Source organism: Canis lupus, chromosome 5, assembly GCF_003254725.2.
Source record: "Canis lupus dingo isolate Sandy chromosome 5, ASM325472v2, whole genome shotgun sequence".
In the NCBI taxonomy this organism is placed as follows: domain Eukaryota; kingdom Metazoa; phylum Chordata; class Mammalia; order Carnivora; family Canidae; genus Canis; species Canis lupus.
In genome coordinates, this window is record NC_064247.1 from 52,402,830 (window position 1) to 52,423,371 (window position 20,542).

The 20,542-nt window shown below is 42.6% G+C and overlaps 1 protein-coding gene and 1 long non-coding RNA gene across 25 annotated transcripts in view; one reads left to right on the plus strand and one right to left on the minus strand.

Annotated features, from left to right (window-relative positions):
* Positions 1-20,542, plus strand: part of DAB1 (DAB adaptor protein 1) — a 1,117,693-nt gene that overhangs the window by 890,739 nt on the left and 206,412 nt on the right. The gene's annotated exons all lie outside the window — the stretch shown is intronic.
* LOC112647103 (uncharacterized) lies at positions 474-20,491 on the minus strand. Of its 2 annotated transcripts, XR_007410842.1 has the most exons (4): positions 20,200-20,491; positions 19,238-19,426; positions 14,148-14,220; positions 474-1,113 (listed from the first exon to the last, which is right to left on the minus strand). It is a non-coding gene; the product is annotated as an uncharacterized LOC112647103 (long non-coding RNA). The 2 variants fall into 2 exon arrangements; XR_003128086.3 differs by lacking the exons at positions 474-1,113; positions 14,148-14,220 and adding an exon at positions 17,263-17,813.

Consider the following 20,542-nt stretch of genomic DNA (forward strand, 5'->3'; position numbering starts at 1 on the left):
ATGTTGCTAACAGGCTCTGTGTGTACTCCTAATGAAGTGGGTTATAAATTCTGGGCTGTGCATGCTGTGGCAAGGTGGGATGCTGGCATTGTGATGAGTCTACATTATTCTGTGAGTTTAGTGCGAAGGGGATTAAAATGCAAGCCATTAAGTTGTGCTTATAGTAGTGGATGAAAGAGACGTGACTCAGCCATGCACAGGCCAATTGTTTCTTACAAGTTTAGGGTGAAAATTACCAACTAGGGACTAAGACAGTGCAGGTTGAGCTTTGGCTCTGCTCTCATTTAATGAGGAGTACTACGTTAATTACTTGAAACATTTCTACCTGTAAAACACAGGTAATAATAACTTATCTACTTTATCTGAATGTGTTGACATTTAAATGAGATGACACACCACCATTTAACCCATAAACTCCAGGAAAAAAAGGAGCTAATGTTCATCAGGTACCTTTTATGGGCCAAAAGCTCTTAGAGGACCATTAGGTTCTTTTTCATATTTAATAATCCCCAGCACAATCCTCAATATGTAGGTGCAATCATTACCACAAAATGCTGTCTTTTGTTTTCAGACCCTACTATCTGAGCACTGACTACATATCATGCATTATCCTGGTTGGTTTTACAGGTGTGACTTCTATAAATCCTCATACCTAGGAAACTAGATCATAATGTCCTCCATTTGACTTATGATAGTGAGACCCAAGAGGTTAAGTAACTTGCTAAGAGGCAAACAGGTAATTAATGGCAGAGTGGGAGTCTCACCTGATATCACCACAAAGACTCTGAAACTCTTCTTACTCATTTTGTTGGCTGTAACTCCACGTTAGGCAGAATTTCTAAAGTACCCTCCAAAAGATATTATGCCCTATTCCCTGAAATCTGTGAATAATTTCGGTGATATTACATCATGTTACACTCAAAGTTTACATCAAGAAGGGAGGTTACCAGGCACTTGGGTGGCTCAGTGTTTGAGCGCCTGCCTTTGGCTCAGGGCATGATCCTGGGGTCTTGGGATTCAGTCCTGTGTCAGGCTCTCCACAGTGGCCTGTTTCTTCTTCTGCCTACGTCTCTGCCTCTCTCTGTGTGTCTCTCCTGAGTAAATAAATAAGATCTTAAAAAAAAAAAAAAAAGAAAGAGAAGGGAGATTACCCAGGTGGGCTTCATCAAATCACAAGAGCCCTGAAAAGCAGAGATAGTTCCCTGACAGCTGGTATAGAAGAAGTTGGAGAGATTCAAAGCACAAGGGAGACTCATGGTACTTTTGTGGCTTGAAGATGGAGAGCCCCCATAGAAGGGATCTCAGCAGCGTTTAGGGGTGGTGAGTGCTCCCCACTGACAGCTGCAAGCACAAACCTGAATTTTGCCAACAACCTGAAGGCACTGGGAAGCGGATTCTTCCCCAGAGCCCCTGGATGAGAGCAGAGCTGACCAGCATCTTGAGCTTGGCCTGGTGAGACCCTAAGCAGAGAAGCCCTTTGAGCCTCCGGGACTTACAAACACAGAGCCATGAGATAATCAACAGGCATTGTATTCAGCTGCTGAATTTGTGGTACCTCGTTACACAGCAAGAGAAAACTAATACAGATGCATTATATTAGTTTATATGGTAGTTTATAGGAGCTAATCACACCTACGTGACAACGTTATTTTATGAACTAAGTAAAAGGAAAACCATAGCACTTAGCACAGTTCTTGACATTTAGGGAGCACTTAAAAATGTTCTTATTTGTGCTCCTTGTAAAGTAGGGAAACTGAGGCTCCAAAGGTTAAATAACATGCCCAAGGCCCTGGAACTGGCAAGAGTCAAAATAAGAGTAGGCACCAAGGGTTGCTGCTCTTCCTTCATAGACCATGGTTCTTAGGCAAGAATGTGCATTGGAATTATCACAGAACTTATGAAATAGGGATTCTCATGTCCTGATCCCAGTGATTATGATTCATACTGTCTTGGGTGATCTTTAAAAGCTTTATGGATGCTTCTGATATACACACCTGCACTAGACTGTGAGCTGCTTGAGTCAGGGGTGTTCTTGTATCATATTTGTACCCACAACAAGGCCTGGTACCTATGGTATAATATATCCCTCCTTCCAGTGGATAGTTGGGCCCTTACCATTTCTGCTGCAGTGCCATTGACCTTGGAATCATTGTTGTACATTCATCGCTACCCTTCTCCTAATGAAATCACCCCATTCTGGCGGCTGGCAGTGAACCCTACGTTTGTTATATCTGACAGCTCCCAGAGCTATGAATCAGCTCCCTAGCACCCTACCTCCCCACTCACATCCAAGTATATAGTTGCTCTGTCTTTTCTTAGTCCAAGGAGGAGGCATTGCCACTCACCTGACAGCAGATTTAAAATAAGTTTGTTAAGAATAGGAGCAGAAACTCGAAGCCATGTTGCTGAGCTGGGCTAGCCCTTCCTGAGTGAGCAGAGCTGCTGGGGAAAGGCAGATAAAAGGCAATATGGAGAGGGAAGCAGGCTAACTCAGGTGGGATCCTAACTTTTGAACATTGGCACACAGTTCTTCTTTTTAGTCTCAGGAGTGACTGCCAGTGTCTTTCAGTTTTTTCCTACTCAGCTTTATTTTTAAAACCATTCCCCTTTCTCCAGACAGCCCACACAATTCTACGAGTAACATATCGTGCACTGAAAACCTTCAAGGAGACAAAGGAAGGCAAGTGAAATTCCTCAGAAGCACTGGCTGCCTGCTGAACATTTTACTGGACATGGTCATGCTAATGACAGTTCCATTCTAAAAAATTTATATGGCTCCTGCTGTCTTTCCAAAGAAATTGCACTGCACTGTCAAATTAGTTTCTACTGCTTCTGGTGGAGCTGCTACAATGGAATTGAGAACTAACTAACTAAATAAATAAATAACCACCAAAAAGCAAAACAAAACACACAAAAAAATCCCCTAACTCTGTTCTTTGCCAAGCCATTTGAAATGTCCCTGCTTTCATGGCGCCTAATAAATGTCAGCTCACATGTTGCTCATCAGATGGGCGCCATCTGGTGTATTGGAAAGAGATTTTGATTGGGAATGGCAGAGAAAGTGCCAGTTACTGGCTGTTTGACTTATGGGTCTCACTTCCCCCCCTAAAACTGAGAAAGCGTGTTTAGGTCATCTCTAAGGTACATTTTATCTGTTAGCGCTCAAACAATATATTAAGAATGTAAGCTTCATGGGGTGGGGAAACCATCTGCCTTGTTCACTGTAGTATCCCATTGCCTCCCACAGAGCTCGGCAGGTAGCAGTGGTATACTTAGTATTTGTTAAGTAACTGACTGACTGATGGAATGAATAACTAATGTCAATGAAGCTAATGAAGAGGTCTTCACCATATTTGTTATTGTCTTTTATGCTCATTTTGATGGGGTTTATGCAAAGAAAAGAAAAAGGGCTGATACACTGCCTTTGGAAAGTGTATCAGCTGTGGCGGTATGGGAGTGATTATGGATTTGTTGCTCTTGAATGCATCACACCCTGAGACAATTAGTCTTGTTATCACTCTTGCGTGTTATGTAAAAACCTGGGGTATAGGCTAGTCTGTGAATTACATGTCTGATGGGTTATGGTTGGCAATGGCAACCACGGGTGTCTAGAGCTCAGAATCCAGAGATTTCCTCCATACTCTAGGTTCAAGCTGTGAAGGGTTGAAATCCGGGGAAGTCATTTCAAGTGGAATAGAGCAGGTCTGCAAGCCTGGGTAGGTAGTACATAGAGCCAGTAGGTGAGAGACTCGGGGAAAGCAGCAAAGACATAGGGGGCTTGATATCTGATATCAGAAGGAGGTTGGATGGGTCAGAAACAGATGCTTCACTTCTAGGGTCCCATATATCATCCTAAAAGTACTGATTTTCCCCAACTAGAATTCATTCTATAAAGTGGGTGATAAAGATTAGTAGAGAGAATTAAGGGTTTTAAAATTAGAACAAAGTGCAGGTTCCTGGGTGGCTCAGTCGGTTAAGCGTCTGACTTGAGTTCGACTCAGGTCATGATATCAGGGTCATGAGATCGAGCCCTGTGTCAAGCTTCATGCGCAGCAGGGAGTCTGCTGGTGATTCTCTCCTTCTTCCTCCGTCCCTATCCACCCCCTCTAAAATAAATAAATAAATCTTTAAAAAATAAAATTGGGACAAAGTGAACTTGAAAGCTAGTGCCATCATTCATTTACTGTATGATATTACTACATAATATATTGACTATATTGAATGACTTCTTTCTCTGAGTCTTCCTTTCTCCATCTTTAATACATGGTTAATAATAGTGCCTGCCTCATAGTGTTATTTTGAGGACTGAGTTAAATGTTGTATGTAAGGTGCCTAGCTCTGTGTCTGGGACACAGCAGGTAATCAGGAAGTACTTATTTTGTTTCTTTCTCATTCTTAGTCAATCATTAAATATTCATTGAGCACCCAGTTGGGTAAGCACTGTGCTTGTTGTAGGGACGCAGACATGAAAAACAGTCTCCTCCCCTGTGAAGCTCACAGCTGAGTCAAAAGAGCAGTAAAGAAAACAGTACATGACAATATCATTTGGCTAAATCTATATCAGAAATACAGAAGCATGAACCATTGGTGTACAGAACAGGAAATGCCCAACTCTGTCTTAGGGAGGCAGGGAAGGCATCCATTGTACTCCAGCTCAAGCAATTTTTTTTTTTAGATTTTATTTATTTATTCATGAGAGAGGCAGAGACATAAGCAGAAGGAGAAGCAGAATCCCTGCCGGAAGCCCGATGCAGGGCTCAATCCCAGGACCCGGGGATCACGACCTAAGCCAAAGGCAGATGGCTAAACCACTGAGCCACCCAGGTGCCCCAGCTCAAATATTTTGAAGATGCATATGCTAACCCAACTTGGGGAAGGAAAATGTTCTCTAATATTTTGTATTGTGTTGTTTGGTCTTTCCTTTTGGAAGTTGATTCCATATTTGAGTTCTAGGAATCAGGGGCTGTTGATTGATGATCTATTAAAAATGGCAACAATGTCTCACATGTGTCAGTTATGTGTGACAAGTAATGACAATTACAGCTAATATTTATGGCAGCTAAGAATAATACTAATAATTCTTAATTCTTGTTTATTATGTGACAGGCGTTTTTCTTGCATTCATCATCTTAGTTTGTTCTCCACAGATTCTCATAACATACATTTTATTATCCCATAACACTTTTATTGTTCCCATTTGACAAAGGAGGAAACTGAACTTTAGAGAAGTAATTTCCACGAGGTTACCAGTTAATAATTTGCAGAGTTGAACTTGAACCTGGTTCTATCTGGCTTCAAAGCTCATGCTCCGGGCAGCCCTGGTGGTGCAGCAGTTTAGCGCCGCCTGCAGCCCAGGGTGTGATCCTGGAGGCCCCGGGATCAAGTCCCATGTCAGGCTCCCTGCATGGAGCCTTCTTCTCCCTCTGCCTGTGTCTCTGCCTCTCTCTCTGTGTATCTCTCATGAGTAAATAAATAAAATCTTAAAAAAAAATATAAAAAAGCTCATGCTCTATATGAGAATATTATGTTGCCTCCATAAATCTCTTTATTTAGAAAAGAGAACTAGCATGGTTGAGTTTGTTAGCTGCAAATCCAAATTAGGATATTGGAAATAATGTTCGTTCATTTCTGTATAATTATTTAATTTTAATGATCCTATTTCCTTATCAGAATGACATTCTCTTTGAAGATTGTATAAGTACACGATATCTTTGATGGCATTTAATTCATTTAACATCTGGAGCTGCTGTGTTTTTTTTGTTGTTGTTGTTTTTTGTTTTTTCTGAAGAGTTGGAAGTTGTACTCTTTAGGAAAATTTTTACTTCCCCCTCCTCAAGTCTCCAATATTGAAAACAAAACAAAAGGTTAAAGGAGTCTCTGTGTCATAGCTTACATGTTTATAGAGTAGTGGTGGTTAGCTTGCAAAAGAAGATAATATAGACACTGTCCAGCACAAGAGTCAAAGAGCCCAATTTGAGGTTTATAGAGAAATCATCCATAATCACGAGAAACATTACTTGGGTGCTCATTGAGTTCAGAACTGAAATACAGAAGTCTCCACATTAGTCGTATGTTAGGAAGGGAGAATGTATGCTTCAATAAACAAGTCTTGAAAAGACCCAAAAAGGAAGGTGGGAACTGTGCCTAACCCAAACTGTAGTCAGTTTCTTACTTTTTTAAAAAAGATTTTATTTATTTCTTCATGAGAGACACACAGAGAGAGGCAGAGACATACACAGAGGATGAAGCAGGCTCCTAGCAGGGAGCCAGCTGCGGAACTTATCCAGGGACCAGGATGATGACCTGAGCAGAAGGCGGGACGTTCAACTGCTGAGCCACCCAGGTGTCCCTGTAGTCAGTTTCGGACAAATTTCCCTACTCGTAATTAGGGAGATGGGCTTGGGGCATCCAGTCAGGGGCTCTCATTTCAGGTAGAGGCCAAAAGAAAGATTTCTATTTAAGTTAAAGTGAACCCACATGGAGAAAAGGCAAATTCACCTCTTATGACAACTAGAGTAATGCAGTGTGTTTACTCATGCATGGAAGTAGAAACTTCGGGAAGATTTATATAGCCCTACAGATGGCCACCAAAATGTTGGAAAAGTTCCACTTACAGCCCAGTTAAACCATCCTGATGTTTTATCGCTGCTTTTTAAATTATGAATGTTTTAAGCATATAAATATAGAAAATAATATCATAGACCTCACTATACTCACTAACCAGTTTCAGCAAAGCTTAATGTTTTTGTATTATTAACTTCATATTTCTTTCTTTGAGAATTAAAATATTCTAGACACCAGTAAAGCCTTCTGTGGTATGCCTGCTTGAACCCATTCCATCCTTCTCTAAGTGGAAATTGGTATTTTGAGTTTGGTATTAAACATTTCTTACAAGGTCTTTAAACTCTTACTGCATATTATATATCTGAAGCAAAATGTCCTTGGGGTGATCTGTGTTTTTTAAAACTTTACAAATGTCCTTGAGGTGATATATGTTTTTAAAAACTTTACAAAAAAGCACATGGAATATGAACATATCTCTTTACTTTTGGCTCAGCATTTTTTTGAGATTTATCCATGTTGATATAAGTAGTTCTAATTTATTCATTTTAATGGCTACTGAATATTTAGTTAAATGAATATAACAATATTTATTTACCCAGTCTTCTGATGTCGATAATTTAGGTAGTTTACAATATGGAGCTATACCCAAAAAAGCTTACGTAACTATTCCTTTATCTATCCCTTTGGCCTCATGTGAGAAACTGTTGCAAGGTAGACTATCCAGGACCAGATTGTTGGATCTTACTGAATATGCATCTTCAGTTTTAGTAGTTACTGCCAAATTATACTTTAAAGTGGAGTTTTCCACTTTATATAACCCACCAGCACGATATGAGAGTTCTTTATGCTCCATATAAAAAGCAATAATTAAATCATTTAGTCCTGTTAGACTTTCAGTTTTTGCCAACCTGGTAGGTATAGAATGATTCCTCCTCTTCGTTTTAATTTGCATTTTCCTGAGTACATTCTAGGTGAGGTTATTGGCTATTCGGGTTTTCTGTCCTAGGTTTCAGGCACATATCCTTTGCCCTATTTTTATTTTGAGTGGTTTTCCTTTTTCTTACTGATAACGTAGTTCTTTCTGTGTTCTATATAACAAATCCTTTCTGGGCTACTTTATAAGTATTATTGTTACTGTTTTTGCAGATGATATAGTAGATTCAGTGCAATCCAGATCAAAATCCTAACATGTGTGGGTGCATATGTGTGCAGTTTGACAGATTCTAAAATTTATACCAGAATGCAGATGGCCCAGAATAGGGAAGACTGTTTTAAAGAACAAAGGGCAGATATTATACTCCCAGATACTGAGATAGGAGCATGTACCCTGAGCCAGGCACTATTAAAGACACTTTGTTAATAAGATGAAGAGTTAGCAGCATTCTCTTTAATGCTGCAGGAACAAGAAGAATTTGTGTCATATCTGTTCCAGGTTACATGGCAGACAATAAGTAATGTTTCTAACCCATCCATTCACTGACAGAAATAATGTTTACTCCTACCACTCACCCCTCACCCCCCAGTTATTCTGCTCCAGCATAACTGGCCCCTTGCTGCTGCTTCCGTGCCTTAAGACCACCCCTATGGGTGATAGTTACTTTCTTTTGCTCCTTATCTTCTTTTCCAGCTTTATTACTATTTATAGTTTATTACTACTGGCCATAATGGTCCAAATAAAATAAAACAAAATAGACATTTTGTCTATTTTGTTTTATTGTTTGTCTTTCTTATTAGACCATAGGCTTTGTGATGACACTCATTGGTGTTTATTGTAAACCACTGAGTCTAGACTAGTGCCACGCATGCCACTACATTCTAACAGTATTTGTTGAGTGAATGAATGATTGAATCTGTATTATTCTTTGAAATCCTGTCTGTGTGAAGTGGTGTATTTCAATTCCGCTAGGGCTTAGGATATAAATGCATTTTGCATTGAAAGTATGGAATGGTTTCTTGGCAATATGGGTTACAATTAAGAGTATGGGCTTTGGATTTAACAGCAGTTGGATTTAAATCATTCTTGTCCTACCACCTATACTTATTGGTGGTGTGACTGTTTACTTAACCTTTCTAAGCCTGTTTGCTCCATTATAAACGTTGATATAATCTTACCACTCTTGAGTAACAAGATTGGCTTGGTTTTTCAGAGGCTTGCCTGGTGGCTCTGTTGAGAATCATTTGAGATGAGTGAGTATGGAAACAAGGGAAACAGCATAGGAGATGAATATGGGCTAAATCAGAGTTGGAATAGTGGAGGAGTTGAGATACAATTAAATGCCACATGGATTTTTAAAATAGAGCTTGCAGATTTTATTAGGAGTTTGGCTTTGGGGCACAAGAGAAAGAGTAATCAAGAGTGACTCCAAGGATTAGGACTGAGAAACTAAAATGGATTGCCATTTACTGAGATGGATAATATTGAAGGAAGCAAAGATTGGGGAAATACTAGTTGGGATGTTAAGTTTGAGATGAAGAGTAGATGCCAAGTGTGATTGTGAAGGCAGCTGCTGGATAAAGGAATGTGGAGTTCGGGAGAGTGGTATCTGTCACAGATGGGGATTTGAGAGGCTTTGTCAAGGAGATACCATTAGAAGCCATTTGGATAGAGGAGAGGACCTACATAATGAGTTTGAGTGGAGCAAGGAGAGTTTCGAGGTCTGAGCTTTGGGGCATCTCAACGTTTAGAAGTTGGGGAGATGTGAAAGGAGCCAAATAAGAGTGGCCATTGAGGGTGGAGAAGTCCAGGAGAGTGAGAAGCCAAGAGGTGAGGGGTTTTCAAGAGGTGGGAGTGACCAAATGTGTTCATTGCTGCTGGCATGAGGGTAAAGTGAGGACTTAGAATAGAATTGATCAATATTAGACAACATGTAAGTAGTCTTGTACATGATATTCAAAAGGTATGGTGGAGCTTGACCCAGGAATCTTCTGAAAATTCCTTTTATAAAAAAGAAAAACTAAAACAAACAAAAAAACATCATTTTCTCCACATTGATCTTTTAAAAATTTTAATGAATCGTGCTTTTCAAAGAGGATTGATTTGCACATGGACACTCTAGAGTTTGCTCTCACTTAGGTGTGCTTTTTATTTTAAAGACTTTATTTCTTTGAAGCAGTTTCAGGTTTACAACCAAACTGAGAGAAAGGTACAGAGATTTTCCAAGTACCCCCCTTTATCCACGTATGCATGACCTCTTCTATTATCAGTGTTACTCACCAAAATGGTGTATTTCTGCCAAAAATGAACCTGATTGACACATCATAACCACCCGAAGTCCATTTTACCTTAGAGTTTACTCTTGGTGTTGGACATTCTATGGGTCTGGACAAAGCTATGACATATATTCATTTTTTTAATATCATAGAGGGTATTTTCACTGTTCTAAAAATGCCTTCCTCTGCCTGTTCATCTCTCCCCTGCCCACACACATACCTTGGACACCCACTGATCTTTTTGTTGTCTCCATAGCTTGGCCTTTTCCAGAATGCTGTGGGCTCAAAGACTGTGTGGACTCAAAAGACAGGCTTCTTTCACTTAGTCATATGCATTTAAGGGCTCATTCCCTTTTGACTGAATAACATTCCGTGGCTTGGATGTACCACAGTTTATTCATGCATTCACCTACTGAAGGACATCTTGGTTGGTTCCACGTTCTGGCAATTTTGAGTAAAGTGATATAAACATCCATGTGTAGGTTTTTTGTGTGGACATAAATTTTCAACTCCTTTGAGAGGTTGCTGGATCAGATGGTAAGAGTGTGTTTAGTTTTGTGAGAAACCTTCAAACTGTCTTCCAAAGTGGCTGTGCCATGTTGCATTCCCACCAGCAATAAATGAGACTGCCTGTTGTTCTACGTCTTTGCCAGCATTTGGTGTTGTCAGTGTTCCAGATCTGGGGCATTCTAGTGGTCGTGTAGTAGTATCTCATTGTTGTTTAATTTGCATTTCCCCAATGACATACGTGGAGCATCTTTTCATGTGTGCATTTGCCATCTGTATATCTTCCTTAGTGACATGTCTGCCAAGGTCTTTAGCCCATTTTGGTAGCTGTGCTCTTTAGGAATGCATCTCTTTAGCCCCATCTTTATCTTCAGTTGCACACTCTACTACTCCAACCCTTTGACTTTATGTTTATTGAAATTACCTGTTGTCATGTCTAGCCTAGGTCATAAGCTCCTAGAGGGCAGGAACTGTAACTAATAAATCTGTTTCCTGTGTGCCTACCACCTGCTGCTGTGGCTGTCTGTTCATGAAGGTTTTATGGGACAGAACCTGCCAGTTGTGAGGGGTGGTGTTCTGTATCCTTGGTGGATGGGTAGGCAACGTTGGAATCTGTAATTACATTTCGATACCAATTCTCCGACGACAACTGGGTAAAAATTCATTCCTGACATTTAACTATCCAGTTAGCATAGATGCCACAAGTAAAGGGCTCGGTCCCACAAGGTTGCCCCCACTTCAGATCCCAGGTATCCCCAAGCAATCCACACTTCTGCCTGGATGACTACAGATTTAGGGGTTCCCATGACCCCTCAGGTTCAGACTTTCTTAGAACACATCAGAGAACTCAGGTAAGCACTATACCTGTGATTATCTTTTAATTATAAAGCATCTAAACGAACAGCCAGATAAAGAGATATATAGGGCAGCAAGATGGCCAATGGGAGGGTGTGGGAGCTGCTTCCATCCCTGTGGAGTCAGTACGTCAATATGTCCATCAACCAAGAGTGTCCCTGAAATTCATTGTTCCCAGTTTTCATTTATGCTTCATTACACTAGCATGATGGATGACATCGACGGCCACATGATTGAACCTCATCTCCCCAGAGGCCAGGAGGCCCAGCTGAAAGCTCCAGCCCTTTAATCATGTGCTTTGCCTTTGTGATGATCAGCCCATCCTGAAGTATCTCAAGGCCTTGCAGGAGTCACCTTATCAGCATAATGGAATACTCCTATCACTCGGGGAATTCCAAGGGATTTTGAATTCTGTGCCAAGAACTGGGGATAAAAACTATATATAATTTTATTATACCGCTGCGATGATGGTAAATGGGACATAGGTAAGGATTGAGCTCCAGGCCTGCCCTGAAGGGAGATCCTGTCCAGAGTAATACAGAGGACCCTGATGTGACTCAGGCTGGCACTGATGACCAAGGTAGCCCTCGATGCTAGCTGGTGTTGGGTGGGACACGGGAGTAGGACTGACTAGTTAGTCAGCAGTGTCTTGACTCAGAGTGGTTCACCCTTTGGAAGCAAGCCTTCCACTGATGCCACAAGTGGGGTGGGAAATAGGCCAGCCCTATTCTCCAAACAGAGAGGTTGTTAAGATGCATGTGGTGGGCTGTAATCAAGGACGGCCATAATTCCAGCAGAACTCAGTTGGTCACCAGGGAAGAAGAGTGGCCAGAGTAAGAGAAACTGCTTTTTTTTTTTTCTTTTTTTTTAAGGACTCAAACCATGACCAAATTCTTTGCACACTCCACAGCAATCCCTGGAGGTGGTGCTTCAGTATTGGTCTACATAAACTTGTTGACTTGCTACTAGTACCAGGCACTGGAGTAGGTAGACCCTGGGGATAAGATTGTGAGTAAGCCTGAGATGGTGCCTGCTTCTTAAGGAACTTGCAGTCTAGTTGAGGATAATCACAAGCTGGCTAGGACAGTAAAATGTGCTAAGCATAATGCAGGGAGCTTTGGAAGTGCATGGAAGGAAAGTAGTATCACAAAAAGCAGAGAATAGTAATTTATCTAAGCCACAGAGTAATAGGGGTAGAGCCAGGAACTGAACCCAGGTTTTTCTGACTCCAAAGCCAGTTCTTTCCACAATCTTAACCCTGCCTCACCTGAGGAAGCTTCGTGGTGGGAAGAAGGCAGGCAGTATGTTAATTGTAGCTCACCCGAGGGCTATGGTGCTAGGACCAGCTCCAGCCCTGCTCAGTGGTGGGGTGTGATGGGCATGGTAACCGGGTGGAACTCAGAGAGCACCCACTGAAGAGCGTATGTGTTGACTGCTGAGTAGGGTCATCCCAGCAGAATCCACTGAAGACCTTTCTATGCGGTTATTGCAGCTCCATCATAGCATGGGTGCTCCTGCAGCCTGTGCTCGCCTCCTCCCTGTGCCTGCTGAGGCAGCATGTCCTGGCATGGTCTTGGCTTCCAGCCACACTGCTAACAAGGAGGTGGATGCCCTGACGGACCATTTCCTCTGTCTCCTTAATGAATACCTAGCTCTGCTGAGCATACAGACTAGAGACAGGGCTCTAGTCTGGTCCCTCATAGCTCAAAGAGAAAGTAGCAGACATGGAACTACAGTGCCTCGCGGTCAGTTTCTGAGCCAGCAAGGCAAGTTTCCAGCTTCTGGGGAAGGACCTGGGCCACATGGTCCTGGCAGATCCCGTAGTTGTGGACAGAAGCCTTATAGTTACCACACGAATCATCCTCTTCTGTAATACCTATTGTTTTGGAATCTCTGCTTTTAGCTATTTTCTTCTCTCTTTTAAAAATAAAAGCACTTCACGAGGTGGCCACTGCATGTGCTTTTGGAAACCTCTGCTGCTGTCCTGGATGGTGTTTATTCCCCGTGGCCTCTGGATGCCTCCTCCCTTTTGCTTCTCTAACAAGTGACTGCACTGATTGTACTCTGAACAGCGCTGCCTTTGGTTTCCCGCCAGCTGAAGCAGGAGAGAGATTTCAGTGGCGGGAGGTGTGTGAAGAGTTCCCCATATGGCAGCTGTTGGGGATTTTCTCCCGCAGGAGCATTCAGAGGCAGGACTGGGAGATTTTAGCCTGCTAGGAGTTAACTCTACAAGGCTCCACAGGGAAGCCAGGCAGGTGCCGTAATGCCCCAGGAAGTGTCTTGTTTGGGGCAGCTCCACCCAGACTCAGGTGTGACATGCGTTATGTACAAGTCACAATTATTAATAATAAAATATGATCAGCTGTAATTTCTTCTTAAAAGAAAAGCGAGACTGGAGATAGGGTTATTCCTCTCATTAACTGCCATGATGCTCGATTGTTTCACTTCTTACATGGGGGAAAACAGAGAATAGAGTTACAAGCGTGCAGGGCAGTAAGCTGAATTCTCTGTACACCTGGGAGAATGAGTTGCCTTATGGGAACGCCTTCCCTCTGTCAGTCTATAGAGAAACAGACGGTGTGAGGCTGGGCTGTGATGGATGAAGTCCAGATTCCATAGCTTGGCATACCAGACCCCTGTCTGGGCCATTCTCTCCTGATGGATCTCTGGCAGTCCTTCAATCACGTTCTGCACTCCAGGCATGCCGACCACTGAGCTGCCAGTGCGCCCAGCCGGCTCGGCTCACCTGCTTCTGGACTGTGTCACCTGAAGCTCACTGTGCCCTGCCCCCCCCACCTTTTGAGGGACTACACTCAGCTGGGCTCACCCTGACAGCTCAGTATCAGTGACCTTCTCCGCGCTTCCACGTCCCTGTTTCTCTCTGCCACAACACTTGGGACTTTGATATCACTCACCACATCAGCATGGGACCAGAATTTTCTATCCATAATGGAAAGGAGGAGGAAGAAAAGAGGAAAATGAAGCACAGACAGGTAAGGTGTCCTGTGTACCTGGATCTCATTCACAGCTTTGCCGAGTCATTGCAGACAAGTTTCTTCACCCCTTCATCCTTTCTTTCTTCAGCTAGAAAAGAAAAAAAAAAAAGGGGAATGACAATAGTAATAATGCTTTCCTTCCAGATTCATTGCAAGGATTAATGAGAAAACATTTGTAAGGGGCCCAACAGTGCTTGGCCCTTGGAAGGCAATAAATAAATGCTCGTTCCTGGCTTGTTTTTCCCAAACTGTCACTTTGGGCAAGGAAAAATAAAGAGAAATTTATGTGAAAAGAACTAGGAAAAATAGTGTATAAAACAAAAATCAAAGTTTAACTACTGCCCATGTCAGGGTAGACCATTTCTGTCCTTTAAATATGAAGCATAGGGTGATGCTGCAGTTAGGAGATGGTAAGTGGCATATTTGGTGACAGGAGAGATATGTACTTTTTGTTTATCCTTCTCTGGGAAAACTGACCACAGATGATGTCTCTGTTTCTCAAGGCCAAAGTACGGAGAGTGTGATTCTCCAGAAGGCACAGTTTAGTATCCTTGTACTGTCATCCTCAAAGGTCTTACCTCACTTATTATTAGCTCAGGATGGCAAAACATGGAGATTTAGGATTTCCATAAATTGACAATTCAAGCCCCATACGTGCTGGACAGTCTAATTCCAGAGCATCATGATTTTCTGAAAATATTTCTTTATTTATGTAGAAGAAATCTCTCCTATTACTGAGCAGGTGACCTTGGGCATGTCTTGCAGCTTCTCAAAACTTTAGTTTCCCTGGTTGTACAATGGATGTAGTACTACCACCAATGCCTGGTATCGGGAGATTGCCACACAGGGTCACACATCTTGATGTGTGTGAAGGCTTATGTGAAATCTGGATGTTTACAGTTGTCAGTTCTGGTGACAGTGGTTGCCATCCGTCCCCACGTCAAGCCTCACCCCACCTAGCCCTGTTGGAGATTTTTGTCTTAGATTTCAGGATGAAACAGTACAGCCGAATGTCTGATTTACAGCTCAGGACACACAGTCTATGGGTGTTACTACACTAGTGTTCTTGAAAGATCCTCTTGGCTTTCCAGAAGGCCTAGCAATGTGACTGCAGCCCAAAGGAAGCCCTCAGAGAACTTTTGACTCCACGAGGATGACCATGTCATAGCTCCAGCTGCACAGTTTCCTATGTTTTGGCAGCCTGACAGGCAGACACCTATTCCTAACAGCCTTCAATCAGGGCCGGTCCAGTTTGTTCTGGAGTGCCTCTACCCTAGCATGTATGTGTGGACAACCATTCTAGGTCCTCTGAGATCTTCCTTCAGAAAGCTCATGGTGTGGTGCATTACTTAGCTCTTGCTACATCACAGATTAGCTGTGAACTCAGTGGCTTGAAACAGTACATCAGTACATTGATCGTCTCAAACTTTCCACGAGTCAGAAGTCTGGCCTCAGATTAGCAGAGTCCTCTTCTTGGGGTCTCATGAAGCTACAAGGCGTTGGCTGGGCCATGTTCCTTTCTGGAACTTGAGTTCCCCTTCAAGCTTAGGTGGTCACTGGCAGAGTAAAGTTCCTGTGGTCAGAGGACTGAGTTTCCTGTTGTCTCTGCAACTGTCATCCAGGAGCTGCGCTCAGCTCATGGAGTCCCTGCTGCTTCCTGCCCTATGGTCCCCTCACTCTGTGGGAATGTCCTTCCTCAGAGAGTCCAGCAGGACAGTCTACACTCGGTCTGCTGAGATGGAGTTGGAGAATTTATGTAATCACAGGAGTGGGGAGCCAGCCCATCACCTTTGCCATATTCTGTTGACTACAAGCAAATCACAGGACCTGCTAGCACTGCAAGGGGAGAAAATTACATGAGGTTATGACTCATTGGGGGGGGGTCACCTTAGGATAGATTGACCACATACAGTATTGGAGACCCATAGGGTATTACTCCAGATAAAAACATTTTATAGTATCGGTTTGCCTAACCTGAACTGGTCTAATTTGAAATGAGAAAAATAAGAAAAAATATTGTGGGGCTTATAAAGCCATATCTTTTGAGGTGATCCTTCTGTATGTTCGTGTTGAAATGCCTTTCTTTTATGAAAGGACAATTATAGTAGATATATTTTTAAAAATATGCTTGATTGGTAAAGTAGAAAGAAAACAGGATCCATGTGAGTTTATTTATTTATCTATCAGAACTTCATTGATCTGTTAAAGTCCAAAACTTGAAACTGTTCGACATATCGGGGCTTCCTATCACCAACCACTCTAGGGGTCCCCCATTCTTACATCTGTACCATAGAAGAATGAAAGTTCAGCACGATTCCCTTAGCTTATGTACGAGCCAGGAATTTTTTGTCAGTGACTGTCCCCAGCACGCAAAGCATTGTTTGACAATTTTTTGATGCTACAATTCCAGGCCAGGAGTCTCTGATCTGGTTTGGTAAGACCCTCCCCACATCTCTGCCACCGTCTCCCTGAGAGAGCAAGGGGAGCAGAGGCTCAGGCACTGTTTCTCTCCGCCAGAGCTGCTGTGTGAAGCCAGCGCTTCCCCTCGCACCCCACGTTGGCACCCACCTCTCTCCACGACTCTCATTTTCTTTGTTTTGTAGTCACTGTGAACACAGAGCAGGCTGTGGAATGTGCTAAAATGTGGGTTATGGAAGCAAAAAGGAAGGAAAAGATCACTTCACCTAGGATAATAAATACAGAAGATTACTTATAAGAGATGTTATCTGTGCAGGGTTTTACAAAAGGGGTAGGATTTTAAGTGGTAGATGTGGCAAAGTGGGTGTTGCAGGTAGATGCAGGCTTTTAACCCAGAGGATGCAAAACTAGGGAATGCTTTCTCTCCTGCGTGCCTTTGCACAGACTGTCTTCTGCCCTCTGTGCCTTTCCCCAGTCTTGTCCTGTTGGCAGATACCATAATGGACTCTCAAGATACAGCTCAGACAACTCTCATTCCCTGCATCCCTAGAGCGTGCTGTCTTGCTGTGACATGTCTATAATTATAGGTCTCCCTTGCTAGACTGAGCTCCTAGGGGCCAGGGTTCATTACTTGTGTTTTCACCCCCAGTGCCTAGCAGCGTCTGACACCTGTACCCACATTTGGGTGAGTGAATAATGGATGTATGGTGATTGCAACTTGAGCAGAAGCTATAGAAGGCATAGCTGGGTGGCAGGGGCCAGATGGGCGGTATATGTGATCGGACCTTAGAAGAGTTTCAGTGCAGATTCAAACCTTTATTCCTCAGCTTGAGATGTCATTGTCCCCAAACAAGACAGTGATACCATCAGATCTGTGACTTGGAGTGAATCCATTTTATCAAGAGAATAAAACATGACTTCCAGCTTGCACCTTCTGTGTCCCTGTGATTCCATGAACGGAAGCTGAAGGTTTGCCAAATACCGTTTACGATCTCTCCCTGTCACCCGCCCCACTTACATGGATGCTTTCTGTTTCAGTGTCAGGTTTCTGTGTTTTTTGGGAATATTTCTTCATGTTTTCTTTTGGGGTTCCTGTAAAGTCAATGACGATGCCTATTGGAGTCAGCTCAGTGTCGTGTTGAACCAATAGGGACGTGCTATTCAGGGCCTGTGTGTCCACTGCCTGTGTGTCCAGTGTGCCTGGTCCCTTCTGGCATGCTGACTTTCCCACAGTCTTCAGGAGGTTGAGCCAGCAGTCCTAGACTGAAGATCAGAGTCCTTAATGCACTTCAGTGTAGAACTTAAAAAACATAGATTTTTATTTTAAGTATTACTATCTTCCAGGAGCTTTAACAAGCCTTTAGGATGCTCAGTCACTTAAGCATTGTGAAGGAAATAATAGGTATTTCAGGAGGAAATTGAAAGTGATGTCCTCCTTCCTAAAGGCTAGTGTTATTTTTTAGACATTCTACCAGTAGGAGTTATTGGTGCCAGCCTGAGAAGGCCAGTTTTATAACCCATGAAACAGATCCACCCAAGATCCAAGAGCTCAGCTGGTGGTGGAGTGGGAGTGTCACCATAATGCCAGACACGAAGTCCCTGAGTAGCCCAGTAAGTATCTATCTGTGTGAATGAATGAAGTTTACGTAGGCTGAATTTCTACTGGAGCCTCTCTAATAGGAAATTAGAAGAGACACTGGTTTTATTTATCTTTTTTTTTTTCTGGGTATACTTTGTTGATGGTACATGACGAGGTAGGGCTCCTGGTTTTAGAATGAAGAACAAACAAGTAAAAGCCCCAGCCCTGCCAGATATCAAGTACTCTTGGTCTGAGGGTGGTTTCCAAAGCATTTCTGATTCCTCGTTTTCTCATATTTAAAAATGAGGACAATAAAATGTTTTACAAGGTTCTCTTGCAGGGAAATGTATATGAAAGTGCCTCATCATCTGTGAAGTGGTATAGAAATAAAAGGGCTGATTATAAACATACTCACTGTATCTTACTATCTTGCACTTTATGATAGGTATTTCTGAGTATGCCTTTTTCCCCAAAACTAAATTAAAAATTCCTTGAGGCCAGGGACCTTGTTTGCTTGCCTAAACCCATTGTGACAATCTCATCCAGAGCCCAAAATGGCGATGTGTCATCTAATAAGAACATGTTTTACTTATAGAGAAACTAAAGAGAATATTTGAAAATAGCACCATCCTTGGAGATCTGGGACACACTCATAACTCTTTGTGTCCCTTATGGGGCCTGGCACAGTGCCATAACCTAAATGAGTATTAGTGAAATTAGAATATTATATAATTGTATAAAGGTGCCACATTTCTTGACTCCCCAGTACACTCTAGACACCACACTGGAGACCTTACATACATGTAATCCTTGCAGCAATCCCACAGAGAAGGAACATTCACTCTATTTTATAGAAGACTCTGGAAGGATCAGAAAAGATAAGGAAACTTCCCAAGGTCACACAGCAGGTAAATTAAATAATAAAAGCTGAGCCCACGTATTAGATTTTTGCAGGTCATTGTTCCTTCCCTAGCCTCTCTAAGGGTCACAGCTCCCCATGCAAACAGCCGTTGAAGTGTAGAAAATGCTAAGAATGGATCAGGGACATCTGTTTCTGGAATTAATTCTGATTAGTTCCTTTCCATCTCCCAGCTCTGGTCTGACTTACCTGGTTTTCCAATCAGATCAGCCCTGCACTTCAGATCCCAAAGGGGTTTCAGAGCCTTTTGTGGACATGCTGATTGCAAACAGAAGGATATCTCGCCCAACTTCCCTTTTCACAGACAGCTGCCTGTCTGGGCTTGGCTTTGTCCAAAAAGGGACTTTCTGAAATACACAGAGGTTTCCCAGTACTGGTCTAAATTTGGGCAGAAAAAAGAAAAGTAAGGAAGAAACCAAGTGTCTGCCTGGGTCTGGTTGGGGTGAATCCTGGAGAAGAAAGGAGGCACTTTTTTTTTTTTTTTACTTTCAGTGATCGTTGTGTTTTCCATCAGGAGTAGGATGACCTTCTCAGAAAGGTGATAGTACCCTGATTAGAGACCGTCAGAGCCGACTAGACACTGGATTAATGGGGATTTGATAGATTTCTATAAAGAGCACTTGGACACAAAATTCACAGGCCAACACAAAGACATTTTTCCATACTTCAAAGGTTGTGCACTGAGAGAGTTTCTGGCCTTAGGAAGCTGCTATTGGACATAATTCAGGGAGCAGAGCGTACAGGTGAACCTACCAAGGCAAAGGCTGACAGTCTTGGGAGGTACTTTTGTTTCCTCTTCTCCCACATTCTAGGGATGGTGTCAAATATGGGAACAGTTGGTTTGTTCTAGCAAGTCCTCATGGGGAACAAATGGTTCTTTGCTTTTATTAAGCCTCTACTAGCACATTTTTCCCTGATTGTCTTTACTTTCCATCTGATTTGGAAAACATTGCTTTTTCCCATGCCTTTTTCATATCAAGTTAATATTATGCATCCATCACAGTGCAGGAAGCTGTGAGCTTGCAGCTCAGGATCAAACCCCAAATGTAACAGTCTCACTGAGGTAAATGGACCCTCGCAGGGCAAATCTGCGTGTGGAAGAGCCTGTAGCAGGGTCCTGAGACATCAGTGATACTCAAGTGATTATTTACCTCATTGTCTCCCAGTCTGAAATCCCACATTTCCCGTCATGCACAAACGTGATGAATCCTCAAAGCGATTTTCACATTTTCACTACGCTTTGTTTAGTTTTGTTGTTCTAAGCCGAAAGGGAAATCATGCTCTCTCCTTCTTAGGCTTCTTTGCTTTGGAGTGGAATTTATCAACTCCCCGCGGCCACACTGGATGGCTCTTGTTTGCACTGGTGAAGAAAATTGGGAAAAGAAACGACTTAGTAAGTGCAGGGGGACAGTCTCTCCTCTGTCAGGTTCTTTCTGATCTCCCTCCAACCAAAGGGCAGTCAGAGTTCTGGAACACTCTCTCCTAGGTGACCTG